Genomic DNA, 19,356 nt, shown 5'->3' on the forward strand with positions numbered 1-19,356 from the left:
TCCAACAACCGCTCCATAAATTCTCCCCCTCTTTTGGTTTTAGTACCGTTGTAAAAAGCCCAGGCCTGCTTTAAAAACCTGAAACTTTCTCTTACAATGGCCGGGGCTGAGCTTTGAGGCACTGCCACAACTCATTGTCTGTGGAAGAGCCCTTGCTGGGAAGGCTGTGATTTATATCAGCCTGCCTGTCATGGGGTGAAAGGAATGCCTGCTTTTTCATTTTGATCAAATGTTAGGTTTGAAAACCACCCACTGCTGTAAACTCAGTTGGAGTGGAGAGATGAGATGGAGCACATTGCATGCTTTGTTGCTGAGATAGTGTTTTAAGGCTGGCTGAATCTGTTTCCCATTGCTGAGAGCAGGGAGCAAAGATGTGGATTTAAAAAAGGGAAAACTAAACCCAGTATTTTTTTTGTGTCTGCTTTCAGTGAAGTAGAAGATGGGGGGGGTGAGGGCAGTTCAGGAATATGTTCTGCCTTCAGTGCACACACGAAAGGAGGAAAAGTCTTTGGTGTAGATGAGCATGTAGAGAAGATGGGGGTGGAATTTATGGGGGTGGAATTTTCCAAAGGGACTAGCAGAGATAATCACCTAGTTCCACTGAAAGCTGCTGGACCTGCCTTTATGCCTAAAACTGGGAGGGGAAGACAAAATAATTCTGATTTGTATTTGAGTTTATCTCCTTTATGAGGTTTTGAGTTTCTCCCATCCCCTCTTTATTTTATTTTGTCTTCTGTTTAGCAGCTTTCACATGCACTGTCCTTTCTGAAAGTTTGGATGCTGATACAATTCCAGAGCCATGATATTCTTTCTATTTAAAATGCACAATAGTTTCTGTGGCTTTTTCTTCTCTTGGCTGTGTTGGCAAGAGCACAGAGGGCTTTCCCAGTTTTGAGTTTTGTCACAGATTTCTAGCTTGGACTGCCCCTAAGGTATAAAAGCATCTGATCTGAGTTTGTGGCTTTGAGTTTGTGACATTTCAGTTTCTCATCTTTCTTAGGTTAATTCTCATTCTGGCTGAATTTCATGATGTAGAGTAACATTTTTACCTCATTAATATGACTTTTCATTCACTTAGTCCTAAAATGAGCATCAAAAAACCAGAATCTGAGATTTTAAACTAGAGGGTTGGGAGCAGTCCTTGCTAAGACTGTATTAAGTAAAAGCTGTGATGAGTTCCTATGGGCTCTTCTGTTAAAAACAAAGAATTCTGTGCTGTGGAGTGCTTGTAGACTCATGATCACAATCTTTAGATAGTTCTGTGTGATGCTCAGGAGCAAATTTTATGATGAAGGATTGACTATTATGAGTAAGAAAACCACTGTATCTTGCTCTGCTGCTGTTCCATTTGTAAATGTAAAATTAGGAGATGCAGATAATGTCCCTGCTCTGCCAGCACAGGCTGTGCAACCTTGGGCCAGCCACGTCTGTGTTCACCTGATACAAGGAGGGATAATGCAGCCTCAGAAGGGTGCTTTGAAACAAGCATGTCCAAGATTAAACTATTCCAGTGACAGTGGTGAAAAAGCCCCAGTGTGCTCCAAGCAGTGCATTTGATCGGCCCTCCAGGTCACAGGAGATTTAAAGGCCATCTGTGCCACGATTCCATTGACTTCCATAAACCAGGATCAAACGTGATTCATGCATCTGTGTGGTCTGACCCCTTGGAATTCTCTGGTCAAGTTATGTCAGGAAGGGAGAGAAGCTCTGAGGTTTGCTATCAGTTTTTATGTGGGTCTTTGCAGGAAACAAAACCGTGTCAACAGCTGATGGGAGTTCGGCACTTTTGGTCACAGTTTCAGGGACATGAGGTGCAAGTTGAGATGTGCATTTCAAGTTACAATATAAAAGACCTCTGAATATTTTTAAGGCAGTTCAGATGGGTGTTATGAAGGAAATTTATTTTCCCCCCCATGAAATAGTTCAGTGCCAGAGCTGCTGAACTAGAGCACCAGCTATTATTTTAGGAATACAGTTTAAACCCATTGCTTTTCCATGTTTTTTTAAGCCATAGATTGCACCTTTATTGGTTTTGTATTTCCAGACATAAAAGGGGAGTTGCTCTGTGGCCACATCGCTCTGTCCCAGCTGGGCATGGCCAGAAGGGCTGACTGATTGCAGTCCCTAGCAGTGCTCCACAAAAGGGGTTTGCAAATCTAGGAAGAAATCCAAGGTTTGTTTCATCAGGGCATCAAAGGCTGAGTTTTTTTAACATCAGGCTAGTACTGCTTCCCAGCTGGAATGTGTTAACTGCAGGCATTATTGTCAGAAATGGCAAACATCAGGTAACATTGCACTGTGGAGCTGGAAATGATTCTCAGACTTCTCTTACAGCTCTCATTCTTGAAATCCATATCCTGTCTGTTCCTTCATAAGGTCCAGGCCTGCGTTTCTGCTGTTTGCTATTAACTTTGTGCCTGTGCTGTTCAAGGTGTGATTTAGCACTGAGCAGAGTACTAAATGTCAGCCTTTTGGAATGTTCTTGTCAGAGATGGGGGGTTAGGATAACGTTTGCTTCTCTGTTATTTTGGTGATGTGTCTGTATCTGGAGAATCAAAGCAGGGCTGAGCTCTGACAGGTCTGGCTCTGTCTGTCTGAGACTGTTTTGCAAATAAGGATTTTAGAGTTTAAGAGCCATTCAGAAAACACTCCAGGGCTCCCAGCACTGAGATTTCTTGCTAGTGAGAGCAAAGGCCTTGGAAGTACCAGCTGAAGCTGTTTCTGAGTAGAAATGATGTTACAACTGTGTCCCCAGCTTCTGTAATGAAAGCTTGCCCAGTGCATCTTAGTGTACCATCAGTAACATTGTTCCTAGTTGATAAAAGATTATCCATTGAAAAAAAGCAGTGTCAGTTCATTTAGTCCTCATTACATAAAATGGGAGACTTAGCATTTCTGCATTTTGTTATATATTCATATTTAGTTGCTGCATTTCTATCACTTAGGTCAGTCTTTGTGCACAATCTCATTTGTTTCATTTGTGGGCTTTCTGGAAGAGAGGTGAAATTATTCGCAGGAAAAACTGAAAATATGGGAAAAGGAATGTGACAGAACATTACCACAAAGTGGATTATTGCTTACTCTTACTTATGTAGATATATTTGATTCCTTGTTACCAGGTTAAAATTTTAATAACTATTGCAGGATAACTGAGTACTTATAAGTCACAGAAAAGGGAAAACTTCTGAATTTACTGCTAAATAAAAATTCAGTATAAATTAGAGAGTCCATTGAACCAGTCCCATTGGGCCCTGGAAGTTTGGGGACCTCAATATTTCCTAGAAGCCACAATCCTCTGATGGACGGAGATCTGACAATAGCTGGAGGGTCAGCTCTGATCTCTGGTGGGGCTGGAATTTGTCCAGGGGGCTCTTGGCTGTGAGGGTCCCTCCCACACCTCAGTTCTGTGCATTTGTTGCACACATTTTACCGAGCAGAAAAGGAGGGCTGCTGAAAGCTGCCTTAAAAGCACAGGCTCTGAAGGGATCGGGGGAAAAGAGGGCAAATTCTTTTTCATTCCCATTTGTACAAATAATTCGCAGATTAAGGGTTTTGGCTGGGAAAGAGAGGCTCAAGTCTGAAATGTATGGCCCCCATGTGGGCTTCATAGGGAGCAGCTGAACAAAATGCTTCGTTTCCAAAAGCCAGTGCTCAGCTCCCCACTGTTCTCAGGGAGATGATGAAGAAGAGAAAAGACGACGAGTTTGCAGCTGATTAATCACTGGGAAACAGTAATCACTGGTGCTGTGTTTGGGATCATTATTCAAGGACTTCCAGACAGAAATAAACCCAAGAACTACCACAGTAGCTTTCTCTAATTATTTTTCTGTGCTCAGCCCTACTTTGTGTATTGAGCAAACCATTCCTCTTCTTGCAGTTTGTGGGCAGTGATCTCTGGGGCACGGACTCAGACCCTCCTGGGGAGCTCATTCTAGGAGCTGACTCAGTGTGACCATATTTACAGCTTTGAAAGAGGCTGTTTGTTATGGAATTCATTCTAAAATCGTAGCTCAGGGTTTATATAGCATGTTTAAATGGATATATCTGCTTGAAAAATAGTTTGGGATAGATCTTAGTCGTGTGTAAGCTGGCACAGCCTCTCCAGAGCCGAAAGAAACCAAATTTCCACCCACAGAAGTTTGGACCCCTTTGATTTTCCTTTTCTCTTCCGTGTGTATAATGCATGGAGAGAGAAGACAACCCTCTTTAATCTGGGGAGAATTTAGACACTCATCAAGCACTAAAGAGGCACCATGCCGAGGCTGAGAGCCGAAATCCCAAGGATGAAATCAAGTAATTGCTTTATCTCTTTCTTTTCAGACATCTAGAGAGACGCTTAAAGGCAAAACTAAAAGTAAATGAATGAATTGAGCCGAGTGGATTTAGGGGTGGGTTTTTTGCAGGGAAAACAGCAGCAAGTAGGTGACATTCTGTCTTCTATTCAGGCTGCAGTGGGGCTCTCTCAGGCGTCTCTCTGAAGGGAAAATGTGCTTCAGAAAGGACAAGAAGTTTGATCTGAGCTTTGTTTTTTAAAGTAGCTAGTAATCAATTAACTACCATAAACACTGTGTTCAGCAGTTAGCTGTCTTCATGTCTGTAATTGCTCTGAGATCCCAATATTTGCCCAGGCCCTGAACTGTTGCAGTAGTGATTTAGTGATTTTTCTCATGAATATAATTTGAGAGATTCGTATTTGCAGAAAGCCAAAAAGTCCAGAGGAGGGAAGGGTTGGGCACTCTTTAAATGAGCTATTGAGTCTTCATAACAACATGACCATTTTACAGTCACATTCTGTTGCAGCCAGTTTTTCATACTTTGCAATAGGTTGGGATCTGTTTATTGCTACTGGAGGGCTTTTTTTCCCCTCAGCTTTTTCTCATGTAGATGGTTTTATGCTTCTCATCTAGGTTAGGAACAAGAAATGCAAATTTTTTACCAGACTTGAATAACCAAGATGTTTCCAAGGAAAAAAAGCTTCAGGCTTGGTTAGGTTCTGGGCAAAGAATTTATGGTATTTTTGAGCTCACTTTGTGTAAACCAGTAAATGAACAGTGATACAGCACACTTAAGTAAGGCTAGTAATAAAAAGGTTAAAAAAACCTATCAGGTTCTTTATTTATGGCAAGGAGGCTCCTGGCTTGTTGGGAAAACTACTGACATTGACTTCCAGCTGCAAAATGAGGAGTTTACACTACAGACCAAATTTTGCTTAAACCCCAGGGCTGGATTTGCACGACAGCTCAGCCTACAAGCTAAAAAGGAAAGAAATTACCAAATTTCTTGAGCCCTGTAGATTGGGTCTCAGAATTGCTGCCTCTAGGTGCTGCCTGCCTCCAGACTCCAAATGTGGTAATGCAAGTTCAGCCTGAAAGTCTGCACCCTGGATGTGTTGTAGCTTTAATTTTGGCCCCTGAGAAGGCCAATTAACTCATACAGACCTAATGACAGCTCATCTGCACTTTAATTAACTGGCACTGTGATGATATTCAGTACAGGAGCCATACAAAAATGCCACTCACATTTCACTTTAAGTGTTCTGTGTCAGACACCATCACCCAGGAATGAGCTGCTGCTATTAAATTTCATAAACAATCATTTGAAATAAAGAGTTGTCACAGGAGCAGACTTAAGCAGCATTTTAATGCTGTGCCAGTGGCACTGCTGAGCTGAGAATTACAGAACTCCCCTCCAGTCAGACAGGAAAGGTCACCAGGTGTTGGCCATGCCCACCTGAGTGGCCAGGTGTTACCTGGGGGTGGTTTAGCTCTTCCTTCTGGGAGTTACAGATGTGTTTTGGGAGATCCAGAGGCCACCAGCCCTCCCTTGGCATCTGCCCTGGGTCACCCATGGTGTGTGTGCCAGTCCTGGCTGTGCTGAGAGCTGCTTGCCACTGAACTGACCCCACGAGGAAGAACTGTGGCAGCAGGGCAGTAATGAATTCAGAGCATGGCCAGAGTGGGAGGATACTTACATTTTGTTTCTCATGTCTGCTTTCTGAAATGTTTGATTTATGGGTTCCATGTATGTGATGTGCCAGGGGGATCTGAGTGCTCCCTGACTGATTTCAGAGGCTGAAACAGCAGCCAGCTTTTCCCCTTCTGTCCTGAGTTCCTGCTCAGGCAGCACGTGGGGACCCTGTGCAGGTGCTGGTGCTCCTTTTAGGACTTGGGAATGGTGGAAATTCAAGGTGCCTTGAGGAAATAAATTATTCCTGCTCAGTGCAGAGCTGTGGAAGTTATGGCCCTGCCAAAGATGAGATCCATGGCTGCACCTCCTAAACAACATCACCTTGCTAGAAGTGCAGATGAGAACTAACTCAGGCTCCTGGCAGCTTAGATCTTGTTTCTCCTTGGCAGCTCTGTGGGTTTAGTGTTTGGGGAACCTTGGTATTTCTGGGGAATCCAGAAATGTTTGAGTGAATCAGCTCAGTCACAGAATGAAATGTGCAAATGCACTGTTTGAAAGTTTGCAGCTCACTCAAATTGTGAAATCGGGGCAGGGAAATGGTGGCATTTAACCTGAGCCTGTGTGGTATGAACTACTGCCACAGTTCATGCCTCCTGGCATCGTTATTCTCTGCAGAAACAGAAATAGTTTCTGATAGTTAATAGATGTTCAGTTCTTTGTGGGTATAATAGTAATTCTCAGCAAAACAAATACATATTTTTAACTCTCCAATCACTTTTGGAGCTGCTGGACAGAGTTCTCCAGTTCTCTGATCAGCTCAGTAGCAGTAGTTCTGTCTGTCTGCAGTAAGACCAGATCAGGCTCAGTCTCCAGGAGTTGGATACCTGGGAGCAAGTTCATGGATTCTAAGAGGAGCTGCCAACGCCATCTAGAGTTGAGGCTGCCTGGGATTTCTCATTATTACAGGAATTATTGTAAGGAAATAACACCTATTTGTCAGCACTTTTGGCAGAAATACTGTAAAAGAGAGAAATAAATATTAGCCATTAGCAGAGTGCATTTTCCAGCCTCACACTGAAAAAGGAGAGATGTGCTGCAAGTTGCTTCTCTTCACTCAGGGGGTTGTGTTTCATTTTTCCTGAGGCAGCTTTTTGCTTCTTGAATCCTTTTCCTTTGCTCTTGAGTGCCAGGTCTGGTAAGTTCTGACACCCCCAGTAATCCCCTCATATTTGCAATGACAAAACCCTGCAGAAATCCAAACCTACCATGGGAAAGTGCTGCTTTAATCAGGATTTTGGTCAACTGTTTTGCTTTGCTCCCCCAGGTGTTTCAGGGTGCTTTCATAGAGGTGCAGGGAAATCTGGGAGATGGAAATGAGGATTTCTGTAACACGTGGGATTTCAGGGGGTTTAGGAGGAAAGATGAACTGGGTGAAATGCTCAGATCCCACCATTTCCTGCAGACAGTGCCTGGTTTTCAGGTGGTCTCAGATCCTTCCCTGCACATGCTGGAAGTGGGACTGGAGCTGGGATGAGCACGATGGTTATCTCATGACAGCGGAAAATTCTTATTTGCTCCATGTCATCCACTAACAGTTTCATCCTGCTTTGTGTGAGCAATGTGATCCTGAGTGCAAGTAGTTAGTTCTTAAATGAGACTGAAACCAGGCAGTGTTTAGTATTTTAGTGAATAATTCAGAGACTAGGAGTCAAATCTAGGTGTGCCAACTTCTATCTTGCTTCTCTGCCCATTAGCCCGTGCTCACCTTTCAAGATTTGCTTCAATTGGCAGCATTTCTAATGAGCAATGCAGCTTTAAAAGGCAGAACAACATTTGTCTCCTTTAGTTCTGGAGGTGCCTTATTGTGAGGCTTGTTCTGGTTCAGTTGAAGCTTTTTGAGTTGGGGACAGTGTTGAGGCTGGAAGGAAATGAATGGAAAATGCAAAAGAGAAGGAGATTTAACAGGACAGAGTTGTTCATGTGGTTATGGGAATTAAATATGCCTAGAAGTTCCCTACTTGACTGTATCTTACAACTGATTCCCACTAACAGAAAATACTAATATTCTATCAGTGAGGTTTATTTATGCTCTTGTTGTAATAACTTTAAAAATGCTATGAAAAATCCTTTATTTACATTAATAATGCCACTGATATTTCCTGGATCTGGTGAAGTTATTGCTTTTTGCTGCTTTAGGAGATATGGTAATTCAAATATATAAGCTTGAAGGGAAACAGGGAGAGGAGTTTCTCTGAGAGGAAATGAAGCTAACACTCCTAGGAAATATTCTAGCCCACATCAAATTCAAACATCTCCAGCAGAGAGATTTGGCAGTAGTGTTCAGTGGGTCTGCTCTGAGCACGGACATGGTGTGAGGCAGCAGTGACAAGCAGCCAGGGTTTCCTGTGCTCCAGATGGATGGGATGGCCAGGGAGGATGAATCAGCTCTGCTGGCCATGCCTGAGCTGGGAGAGACTCCCAGAAAATGGAATTGTGCTGGAAGTGCGCAGGGAGCTCTGGCATTGCCATCGGTGTCTGAGGAGCAGATTGGAGCAGGCTGGGTGGGTTTGTGGGGTGAGGGAAGGTGGGATGGGCTGGGGACAGAGCAGCTCAGCTGGGACTCAGCCCCTCCCTGGCCCTGCTCTGCTCTTGGGGCAGATAACTGTAATAATTGTGTCTGGTGCTTCATTCAGCAAACAGCACTGCTCACAGCCTCCGGGCTGAAATCACCACTGACAGTCCTCCAAAGCCTTTAAATGCAAGATAAGGTTGGTGTGCTTGTGAAATGCTGAGCAGTAAATATTTTCCTTGTTTGCTTCTACTTAAAATTGAATCTTGGAGGATTTACATGCAAATTCTATCAAGTACCAATCTTTGTTCGGCCTTTGCTATGTGTTTTGTGTTTTTTTTTTTTTCCTCCTCATTAATTTGAAAGCATTTGGGAAAGGAAAAGAGCCAGTGTTTTCTAATTGGCTAACATAAAGGGAAATTGCTAAATCCATATGTGGGCACCAGACTGTGCTTTGTTTCTTAATGGGGCTAATTTTGCTGAGACCTGAGGGACCTGAGCATCACATATCAGGTTGGCTGTGCAGGTATTTCAGTTTAAGAGGCTGGTTCAATTCTCAGCTGTGGGGGCCTACCAAGGGGGCAGGAGTTACATCTGCATACTTGAGGAAAACATTTGAATTCCTGCTGGAATCCAGATTATTTTCTGTGATAAGAACATGTAGCTTTATATGTTGGAAAATTTAATTTCTCCTGCCTGGATTTTCAGTCAGTCCCAAGAAAGCCAGAAGGAGTCCATTGCTGTGACTGAGATGCTATCACACCCTTATTTTTAAGATGAGTTGGACTTTCTTTGCCTTCTGCAAATATTATTGAGAATGAAATTTGTCACCTATTTGCAGTTAGACTGGTACCAAATATCTAACAAATTTGTCTCTTCTTCCAGCACCTGTACTATTGCTGGCATCTCTTATATGGAGCTATGTGAACAAATAATGAAAAAACATTTAAATATACATTTTCCCATTGCTTGAGTCAACCACTAATATACTGATATACCTTAATATATTTAGGTTTTATAACTTGAATAATATCATTCTCCATTACCTAATCACCCTTTCAAAGACCCCAAGGCATTTTTGAGCACCAGTTCAAACCCCAGGTGTTTCTTTCTGCAAAAGAACTTTTAGGTATTTTACTTTAGCTTTACCCATTTAGAAATGAATGGCCTAAGGTAACTCAGCATCCCTAGGAGAAGGACAGATATGGTGCCTCTATTGTGGGATTGGCTTATTTTGGGTAACAAACATTCATCTGAATTCAGAGTTTTATCATCTTGGCATAACTACAGTGAGGAGTTGTATGGTTTATTCTTGACCAGTTGATCTGAAATACTGGGGGTTCTTTATCACCACTGCTTCCACAAAGGATCCCTTAGCTCTTTACTCTGCAGGTTTCTGACCTGCAGTTTGAGAAAGACAGTGCATTTAAAATAGCTAAAAATCTATTTCCAGCTCTTTTGCATTTGAAAGCCCTTGGTCCTGTAGGAATATTTTGTCTTTAGCTCCCCCCTAGTTATCAGCATGAGCTCTCAGAGGAGCAGAGCTGGCAGGAGCCCCTGGAGCAGCAGGATTTGGGCACTGGGGGTTCTGTGCCTGCTGCTGGGACAGGGCAGGCTGGAGCAGCAAGGCACCAACCTGGCTATTGCAATAGCTTTGCTCTTTACCTGTTCTGCTCTGGAGTAAATGAGAACAGATTTTTGGCTCCGAGCATCTGCGCATAAATTCCGTCTGAATAGGAGGCGAGTTATGAAATGAGATCAGCTCTGAAAAGTAATTCTAGCCACAGCTAATTTTTTTTTTAGAAAAAGGAATATAAATTGCTACCTTTTGAGCAGCCAAAGAAAATTAGGGGCTGGTGTAGGCTCTGAGATGCTGCCAGATTTTGTATTGACTGGTGTTAAGCCTGGTTTGCCTGGAAGGGTGTTTCAGAGTGGGTGTGGATTTTCTGCATCCAAGGGCGAGTGTACCTTCAGCTGGGGTGAGGGCAGGTACAGAATGCTGTGTACCAGCTTCAGTGTGATCCACATCACCAACAGGCACCTGTCTGAGCAGAGCAGGCTCTGCTGACCTTCCTTGCTCCTGGAGTGTTTCTCCATCTGCATTTTCTGCTGTGGGCACTGGCTGTGCTGGCATCTGTGCTCACATGAGATGGGAGCAGTTACCAGGCTGCCTGGCTGGACTGCATCTGAGCCTGGCATCTGGAGGAGAGATTGTTTGGGGTTTTTTCTGTTTGCTCACTTTTCTGAGCTGCAGGATGACAGCTGAGGAGAGGGCACGAGTAAATACTGGTCGTGTAAGGAGAAAATGCAGTGACACCATCATGACAAATAGCTGTGGGACATTGAGAACAGCGCTCACTGTGCCAGGAGCCCTCTGCTGTGCTCCGTGAGGGCTCTGGCCATGAGAGATGGCCTGGGAAGCTTTCCCAAAGTGCTGTGTACACTGCTGGGGGCTCACAGGCCACTTCAAAGCAGCACTCTGAGCCAGGCAGGCGTGCAGAGCTAAAGTACACAGCAGTGTCCTTCGAAAGGGGCTGCAAAGGCTGCCTCAGCTCTGTGACACTGTGGGGTGTTGGATATGCTGTTTGTTCCATCTGAATTCTGGTCTCCACTCCAGAGTGAGGGGAGCAGCACACCTCAGCCTTGGTAAGGGCTGCAAGGGTCTGGGCTGGTTCCTGCAGCCAGCCAGGGCATCCCAGGGTGTTTATCCCAGTCAGGACTGAGTTCAGAGGCAATGTGTGATCTGCAGAGTGCCTCTGCTAGAGCTGGTTCTAATTAGTCACTTTTATGAGCTCCAGAGTCAGACAAAAATGAGGAGCCCTCCCCTTGTGTAGTTTCCTGTTTGCTGGGTGCATGTAAAAGAGATCTGGCCCTGATGTATGTTAATAATGAGCTGATAATGTAAGCCAGCTGAGAGATGTGGAGTTAGTCTGGTGTGCTGCCAAGCAGGAGGTGAAAGTTCAGGAACTGACTCATGTTGCCAAGACCTGGTCCTGTGGAGAAGGTCTGCTCATTAATAGATTGAGTTTCTCATTAGGGCTACAGAGCATATGCTTACAGCTTTTGGGTTGTAGGCTGAAACCCAATCCCAGTAAAAGCCTGCTGAACAGAGAGGCAGATTTACTGGTAAATAAAGGATTAAAGGAACACTTGGCAGGGTTGTTGGACTGGAAACCTGACTGGCCTTTGAAGATTTCTCCGTATTGTAGGTCCTCCCTTTAAATTTATACCGAGAAGAGACGTGCTCTGCTCTTTACCTCACAGCCCAGAGGGCAGGAGCTTTCCATAGCCTGCTCTGTCTCCAGCAAGGGCAGAAGATGCTGATATCTGTCTTCTAAATGAATGCATGATACTCCCTTTAAAGTAAAAGTGGTTAGCTCAGAGGAGCTGGTGTAAACAAGGCTTCCCTCCCACACCCCCCTCACTCAGAGGCCTGGTCTGCACAGAGAACAAGGCTCTGCATTAGTTTGCAGAGCAGGCAGCTCAGCATGTACAGCATCTCTAAAACTGCTCTTGTTCTCTTTGCTTTTTTGAATGAGTCTCTAGCAAACAGGCACCACTGCCTGCTTGGGTTACAGCCTGTGACGTTCCTTACAGCTGGCCATGAATGGACTTCATACTTGGCTAAACAGCTTTAGCAAACTGAAATGCAGACAGGTTCAAACAGACGTATAAAGGGAAAAAAATACATGTATAGCAGTCCAAAAGCCCTACAGCTGACAAGAGTGCTAATACAGCACTTTGGGAATTCAGGGTGGCATAAGCTTTTCATTTCTTTATTGAGGGAAAAATGATCCCTATGGAAGTTTTGGTTCTTGAATGTGGATGATGTAATGGCTCTTGTAGCACTCTGCCTTAGCTGGCAAGGGTTACCTGGGGAGACATGGAGCCAAAAGGAACTGCAGGAGAGGCACTGGAAGCTGGTCAGGATGATCAGTTTCCTTTTCTTGTCATGAACTGGAGTCATTGCTTTGTTGGCTAATGAAGGAGATAAACTGCAGGAGCGGAGACAGCCTGGATTTTATCGAACCCCTCTTCCAGCAGAAGGGTTTCCTTTGTTCCTGCCTGCCCAGAAGCCACAGGCATCTTTAATCATTGCTGCAATCGCATTGTCTAGCTCCAGCAGCCATAGAGCACAGGTTCACTGCAGCCAGATGTGTGACAGCAGCACAGCACACTTAGACAGGGAGCAGGAACCAGCCTGTGCCCTGCTCAGCACCATGTGTCACCCTGAGAGTTCAGGAGCTGCATTTACAGTTTATCCTGCAGGAATGAGCTGTGGTTGGGAGCGTATGCACAAATACATGTTTTACCTGTGCTTGTGCATGCAGCCATTGCCTTGTGATGGTACACACTCTTGCTGTTACACGAAGAGCTGTATTATTTCTTTTGTGTCAACAAGAATGAACAGAAGGATTTTGTCTAACTCCAAAGCCTCTATTGAATATCACAGACCAAGAGGTGGTTGTGGAGTGCACCAGGAACTGAAGTTCACATCAGTGATGGAACTCCTGCAGCAGAGAGGCTGCTGGGGATGAGCAGCTGGGGCCCAGCTTGGCTCGGTGTGGATCACAGTGGGTGTGTGGGCAGGGTTTGTGTCACCACAGCAGTGTCACGGCTCTGCCAGGCCCTGGGCACAGGGTCACAGCCAGGTGACAATGGGGACAGCCAGGCCCTACAGCCTGCTCAGCCCTGGGTGTGCCTTGCTGTGCCAGCCCCTTGCTGGCAGTGAGTTCCTGGTGAAATCAGCTTTTATCCAGCTTCACCCCAGCCCCTGCTCCAGAGCTGCTGTGGCTGCTGGCAGCAAAGCCAGCAGGGTGTGAGTGGACAGCAGACATTGCATTGAGACATCTCTGGCCAGACACATCAGCCCCTCAGAGGGCAGATAAAAACACTCCTAATGCCTAATAACAGAAATTTGGAGGAGATCTTATGTAAACATATTCAGTGAGCCCTCATTAATTTCCCTTTGGAGCCAGGCTGAATGAAGATGAGCTTCAAAGAAAGGAAGAAATTAAATTTGTTGTTAAGGACCGCACATGTTGGAAAAATTGTAGGAGGCACTGTGTGTTTTTAGCTGTGTGAATTAGGGATCTGTGGCAGGGACGTGGGGGAGGAGGAAGGTTTGGAAGTTATATTAGGAAGGGGTAAAAATAGGGCTTGCAAAATGTATAGCAGGGCTCTATTGCATTGATTTGCAGGCAGCTCTCAGTGATTCTTGAGCACAACAGCACTTTAGGAGCACGACACATTCAACCTCTTAAAAAGATGGTGCAAGTCATTCGCTCTGTGCAGTTCTGTGGTGCTCAGCATAACAAACTGGCACCCATCATTGTCATTTGTCTTTGCCAATGACTTTAGGGACGCTTGAGAAGAAGCAGGAAGGTAGGATTCTGCTTTCCACCCACCCAGAAAACACAGAATTACTCTGATGTACCTTCAGAGCTGCACAGCTTTGCCTCTGGCATTAATGCCCTCCCTGGAGCTGCAGCAGACTGTTGCTCTGCTTTGAACATAAATGGATCCAGGTTCTTGTCTTCATCCTAGGCAGGCCTTTATCTCTGGCTTCTGAATGTACTCCTTTTGTAAAAACTTTATCTTGGAAAGCAGAACTTGGTCCCATTGGCTTCTGCATCCTAATTCCAGAGCTGGAATTGCCAGGAATGTTCTCCCAGACACTTTGCTCAGGTATGGCACTGATGGAGTGTTTTGGTTTGGCCCTTCCTGGGCAGGTTATAGCAAGGCATTAGAGCAAATAAAAGAGACTTCAGAGAGAGAGACTTCTCAATCATTTCTCTGCCTTAAAAACAGAATTAAAACCACGTGTTCATCATTCTTCTGCTGCATTTTCTCACTGTGATTTAGCATTCTGTCAGGTCTGCTTGTGTTTCTCTGGAAGATTCCCTCTTCTGGATCTCATTTTTCCTTTTGTAGTTTTGCCTTTCCCCTTCCTCACTGCCAACACCACAAGCACTTTGTTCTCCCTGCTGTTTCTGGTGTGGGTGAAGTGGGAAGAAGAGAAGGGCTGGGGTTTGAGGATCCCCTTCCCTCCTGCCTCTGCCCCTCAGTACCAGGGCTCACCAAACCCAGGGCAGAGCTGGGCTGCTCCCACAAAGCTTTTGAGCCAGGACAGGATATTGAGAGCCAGAACTGGGGCTCTGGGGAGGAGCTGCTCACCCCAGGAGCCACAGTGCCTTTGCTCTCTTGGCAGCAGCCAGGGCTTTTCAAACACAGCCCTTGGAGGTGCTGCGAGCACAAAGACACCAGCGCTCCAGCCATCCCTTTTGATTAATCCCTGGGAAAGAAGGTGTTTAACCAGATAAATTTCCGCTTGCTTTCTGTCCTGCTGCTCTTCTGGAATGATGAGTTGCTTTGTGCTCCGTGACAAAGAATTGCTTGGAGGTTAAAGGTGCTGCTGAGTTCATTTCCCCAACAGGCAGGGCTGTCCCCCACCCCCTCAGCCTCCTTTCTCAATTAATCTTCTCATAAATCCTCATTGCATCTTTGAAATGGAGATGATTAGCAGGGTTGTAGCCAGGATATTGGGATATTCTGGCATGGTTTAAATCACAGTTTGCATACAAGCAACTGTTTAATACATGCAAGTATTAAAAATGTGCATGCATTGCATATGTTAGTGTTCTAAATCCTTCATGAAGGAGAGGAGAAAGGAAAGAAGGATAAGTGGCTGCTTTACTCTTAAATTAAATTTTCATATAAATAATAAACTTTTTTTTTTCAAGAAGCAATTGAAGGATATTTTTGGGGATGGGCCATTGCTGGTATAGCACATGGTGATTTTTCTGTCTTTTATGAAAGTTTATTGATTTATACCAGTGGTGAAGCTTTCCTGAGAGTGGAATTCTGCAACAGTGAATGCTGATCCAAGCCAGTACTTCCAGGGCCTTTTATTCTCCATGATTTAGATGTTCTACACCGAATTTGCAGATTCCAGGAGCCGCCAGGCAGCGGAGGTTGGGGCTCTTGGTTCCCACTCGGAAAAGCTGACAGACTGGAGTCTAATCTTGGCAGCACTTGCTGCCTTGCCTTGCCAAGTCCCATCCATCACCAGCAAGGCTCTTGCATCCTCTTACCTTCCGTGCCCTGGTGCTTTCACCTGCTGCCCACGCAGTGCCCTGTCCCTGTTCCTGCTGCTTTCTGTGCTGAGCTCTGCTGGAACCTCCTGGAAAACTCAGCTTCACTGCCCGAGTTCCCTGTCTGGGTAGTGGGAAAAATGCCTGCAGCTGTTGGGTTTTGAGTTGCTGAGGTGGGATGAGAGGTCAGCGGTGTTTATCCCCAGCAGAGCCCAGGACCCTGGCAATACCAGCCCTGAGAAGTGAGTTCCAGTGAGGAACGTATCCAGGTGTGTGCTGCAAGTGTATTACAGAGCCCAGGGAAAGGCTGGCCCAGGTGTGATTGAAACAAACCCCTTTTTCCTTTTCAGCCTTGGCATTACTCACTGCCAGCCTGTACCTGGCTCTTTGAGTAATGTCCCTTGTACCTGTGCGATGCAGAGCCCAGTGCAGGCTGGGTCTCAGTGTGGGGTATGTGAGATAAAGTCCTTTATGTGTGATAAAGTCCTGTTGTTCGTGTTGCTGGCTGGCTTTATTTTTCATTAGTACCTATTTACAAGAAAAATATTCTTTCTTTTCTGAATGGTAAAACATTGTAATTCATTTATCGAGTCCTTTGTGTCCTCCTTCTACACTTCTGCAGCTGAAAGCTTCATCCTGTGCAGGTCTGAGCTCTTTGGTGCTCTCGGTTCTTGTTGGTTTTTGTGGCAGTCGAGTGCTGAGCAAATTGCCCCATTCAGGCTCTAGGACCCTAATCTCTCTTTAAACAGGGAGCTGTGCAAAGCAATTCAGTGTCTAAACAGAGGAGCGAGTGCCTATCAGCATCTGACAGAGACTTAAACAGCAGAGCAAAGCACAGAGCTATTAAAAACTGGAGAAGGAGATACAGGACAAGGAATTGATTCATTGCCAAGGCCAGAACTTGTTCAAGTTTGTAACTTACATCTTGCATGTTCCCATTTTTATGACACTTGAGAACTTTAAAAAAACCCAAACCCAACTAACTGTGATATTCGTGTATTTCAATCATTATGGCATTCTGGCCAAACTTTAAAATGCTGGGGAGGCTTTGGTGAGCCATCCTGTAAGGCTAAATTTGATACATCCCCTGCAGAGAAATGTGTTCCATAGAATTGTACTGCCATGAAAATTAGATTTCTTCAGTGGATGAGCAGTGCAGGTCTCTGAAAAGGCGCTGCTGAAGGTAGAAAATACTGACCACACTGTCTGCTTTTCCCCCTTTTCTGTGACTGCCACTGGGTTGTTTTTGCCTGCTTTAAAGCACAGAAACCCCTCCAGACAGACAAGGTTTTATTTGGCCTTTTGTGTGCTGAACTCCACGTGGTTTTGACTCGCAAGTCAATCAAACTGAACGATAGCTGCTCTCATTTCCATTTCCCTGCCAGAACCTGGCCTGCAGAGGTTTCTGTGCCTGCCATGTGTCTGTGATGGAGCTGGGAATAAAATCCAGTGTCCTGAATGCTCCTCTTCTCTCCAGCTATCAGACAGGACAGGCTGAGGTGCTCTTTGCTTTGTCCTTGCTGTGCTGACACAATGGGGCCAGCAGAGCTGCAGGATCCATGGGGTGTGTGTGCCACAGTGGATGATTGCAGGATCCATGGGGTGTGTGTGCCCCAATGGGGCCAGCAGGATCCATGGGGTGTGTGTGCCCCAATGGGGCCAGCAGGATCCATGGGGTGTGTGTGCCCCAATGGGGCCAGCAGGATCCATGGGGTGTGTGTGCCACAGTGGGGCCAGCAGGATCCATGGGGTGTGTGTGCCCCAATGGGGCCAGCAGGATCCATGGGGTGTGTGTGCCCCAATGGGGCCAGCAGGATCCATGGGGTGTGTGTGCCACAGTGGATGATTGCAGGATCCATGGGGTGTGTGTGCCACAGTGGATGATTGCAGGATCCATGGGGTGTGTGTGCCCCAATGGGGCCAGCAGGATCCATGGGGTGTGTGTGCCACAGTGGGGCCAGCAGGATCCATGGGGTGTGTGTGCCCCAATGGGGCCAGCAGGATCCATGGGGTGTGTGTGCCCCAGTGGATGATTGCAGGATCCATGGGGTGTGTGTGCCACAGTGGATGATTTCAGGATCCATGGGGTGTGTGTGCCACAGTGGATGATTGAAGGATCCATGGGGTGTGTGTGCCACAGTGGATGATTTCAGGATCCATGGGGTGTGTGTGCCACAGTGGGGCCAGCAGGATCCATGGGTGTGTGTGCCCCAGTGGATGATTTCAGGATCCATGGGGTGTGTGTGCCACAGTGGATGATTGCAGGATCCATGGGGTGTGTGTGCCCCAGTGGATGATTTCAGGATCCATGGGGTGTGTGTGCCACAGTGGATGATTTCAGGATCCATGGGGTGTGTGTGCCACAGTGGATGATTTCAGGATCCATGGGGTGTGTGTGCCACAGTGGATGATTTCAGGATCCATGGGGTGTGTGTGCCCCAGTGGATGATTTCAGGATCCATGGGGTGTGTGTGCCCCAGTGGATGATTGCAGGATCCATGGGTGTGTGTGCCACAGTGGATGATTTCAGGATCCATGGGGTGTGTGTGCCACAGTGGATGATTGCAGGATCCATGGGGTGTGTGTGCCACAGTGGATGATTTCAGGATCCATGGGGTGTGTGTGCCACAGTGGATGATTTCAGGATCCATGGGGTGTGTGTGCCACAGTGGATGATTGCAGGATCCATGGGGTGTGTGTGCCACAGTGGGGCCAGCAGGATCCATGGGGTGTGTGTGCCCCAGTGGATGATTGCAGGATCCATGGGTGTGTGTGCCACAGTGGATGATTTCAGGATCCATGGGGTGTGTGTGCCACAGTGGATGATTGCAGGATCCATGGGTGTGTGTGCCACAGTGGATGATTTCAGGATCCATGGGGTGTGTGTGCCACAGTGGATGATTGCAGGATCCATGGGGTGTGCCCCAATCCCTGCAGCCCTGCTTGCCTCAAGGGCCAGCGTGTGACATTTTGCCCACCCTGTGCCGCTCACAGGACTCTCTCTGACATTTGCAGCCTCTGGCCAGCACACAACCTGAATCGTGTCTGTATAGAAGTTTTCCAAGCCTTTTCTCCCAACAAAAGCTTTCATCAGTGGAAATTGCGGGTTCCAGGTATCTATCTTTGATTCTACCCAGTAAAGTGGCTTAAATAGGTCAGATGGCCTCGGCAGTGGAGACAATTGGGAATGGCAGCCCTGGGAGGGGGAGTTATTCCGGAAATCTTCACTGACCTTTGCATGTACACTGTTGTTTTACAGACTCTTAAGGTCACCAGCCAGTCTGAGAAAACCATTTATAGATTTCAGTCCTGAATGTCAGGCAGCCTTTGACTAATGCAGCTCTGTGAGCAGAGGGTCAGAGAGAAGAGAGGTCTGTAATAAAAGGATATCTTGGTATTTTGGCAGCCAAAGGGGGGCATGTACAGGACTGCAAAGAACATTGGAGGCTGTTATTAAAATATTGGAAATGCCTTTCTGATGTGCAGTTTTCTGAGAGTTCTGTGTTTCCAAAATAGACTTTAAAGCTTCTCTTTCCTGTTGGTGAAAAGGCTGTGCCTCCCAAGCAGCTATTTGTGGTTTACACATGTGTCTGTTGTATTGGTAATCCTGAGGAAAATGGAACAACCTGACAGATGTTGGATAAGGCTTTAGAATGCAGAGGTCTAATCCTGGCTTCTAATCGATGCAACTGAAACAAGGAGTTTTACATGTGGTTAATGGGGCTGCTCTGGATGGGCTGCACGTCAGTGATCACCCTGTTAATTCTGGGGGAGTTCCCTGGCAAT

The sequence above is a fragment of the Ammospiza caudacuta genome, chromosome 18 (genome assembly GCF_027887145.1).
Source record: "Ammospiza caudacuta isolate bAmmCau1 chromosome 18, bAmmCau1.pri, whole genome shotgun sequence".
In the NCBI taxonomy this organism is placed as follows: Eukaryota; Metazoa; Chordata; class Aves; order Passeriformes; family Passerellidae; genus Ammospiza; species Ammospiza caudacuta.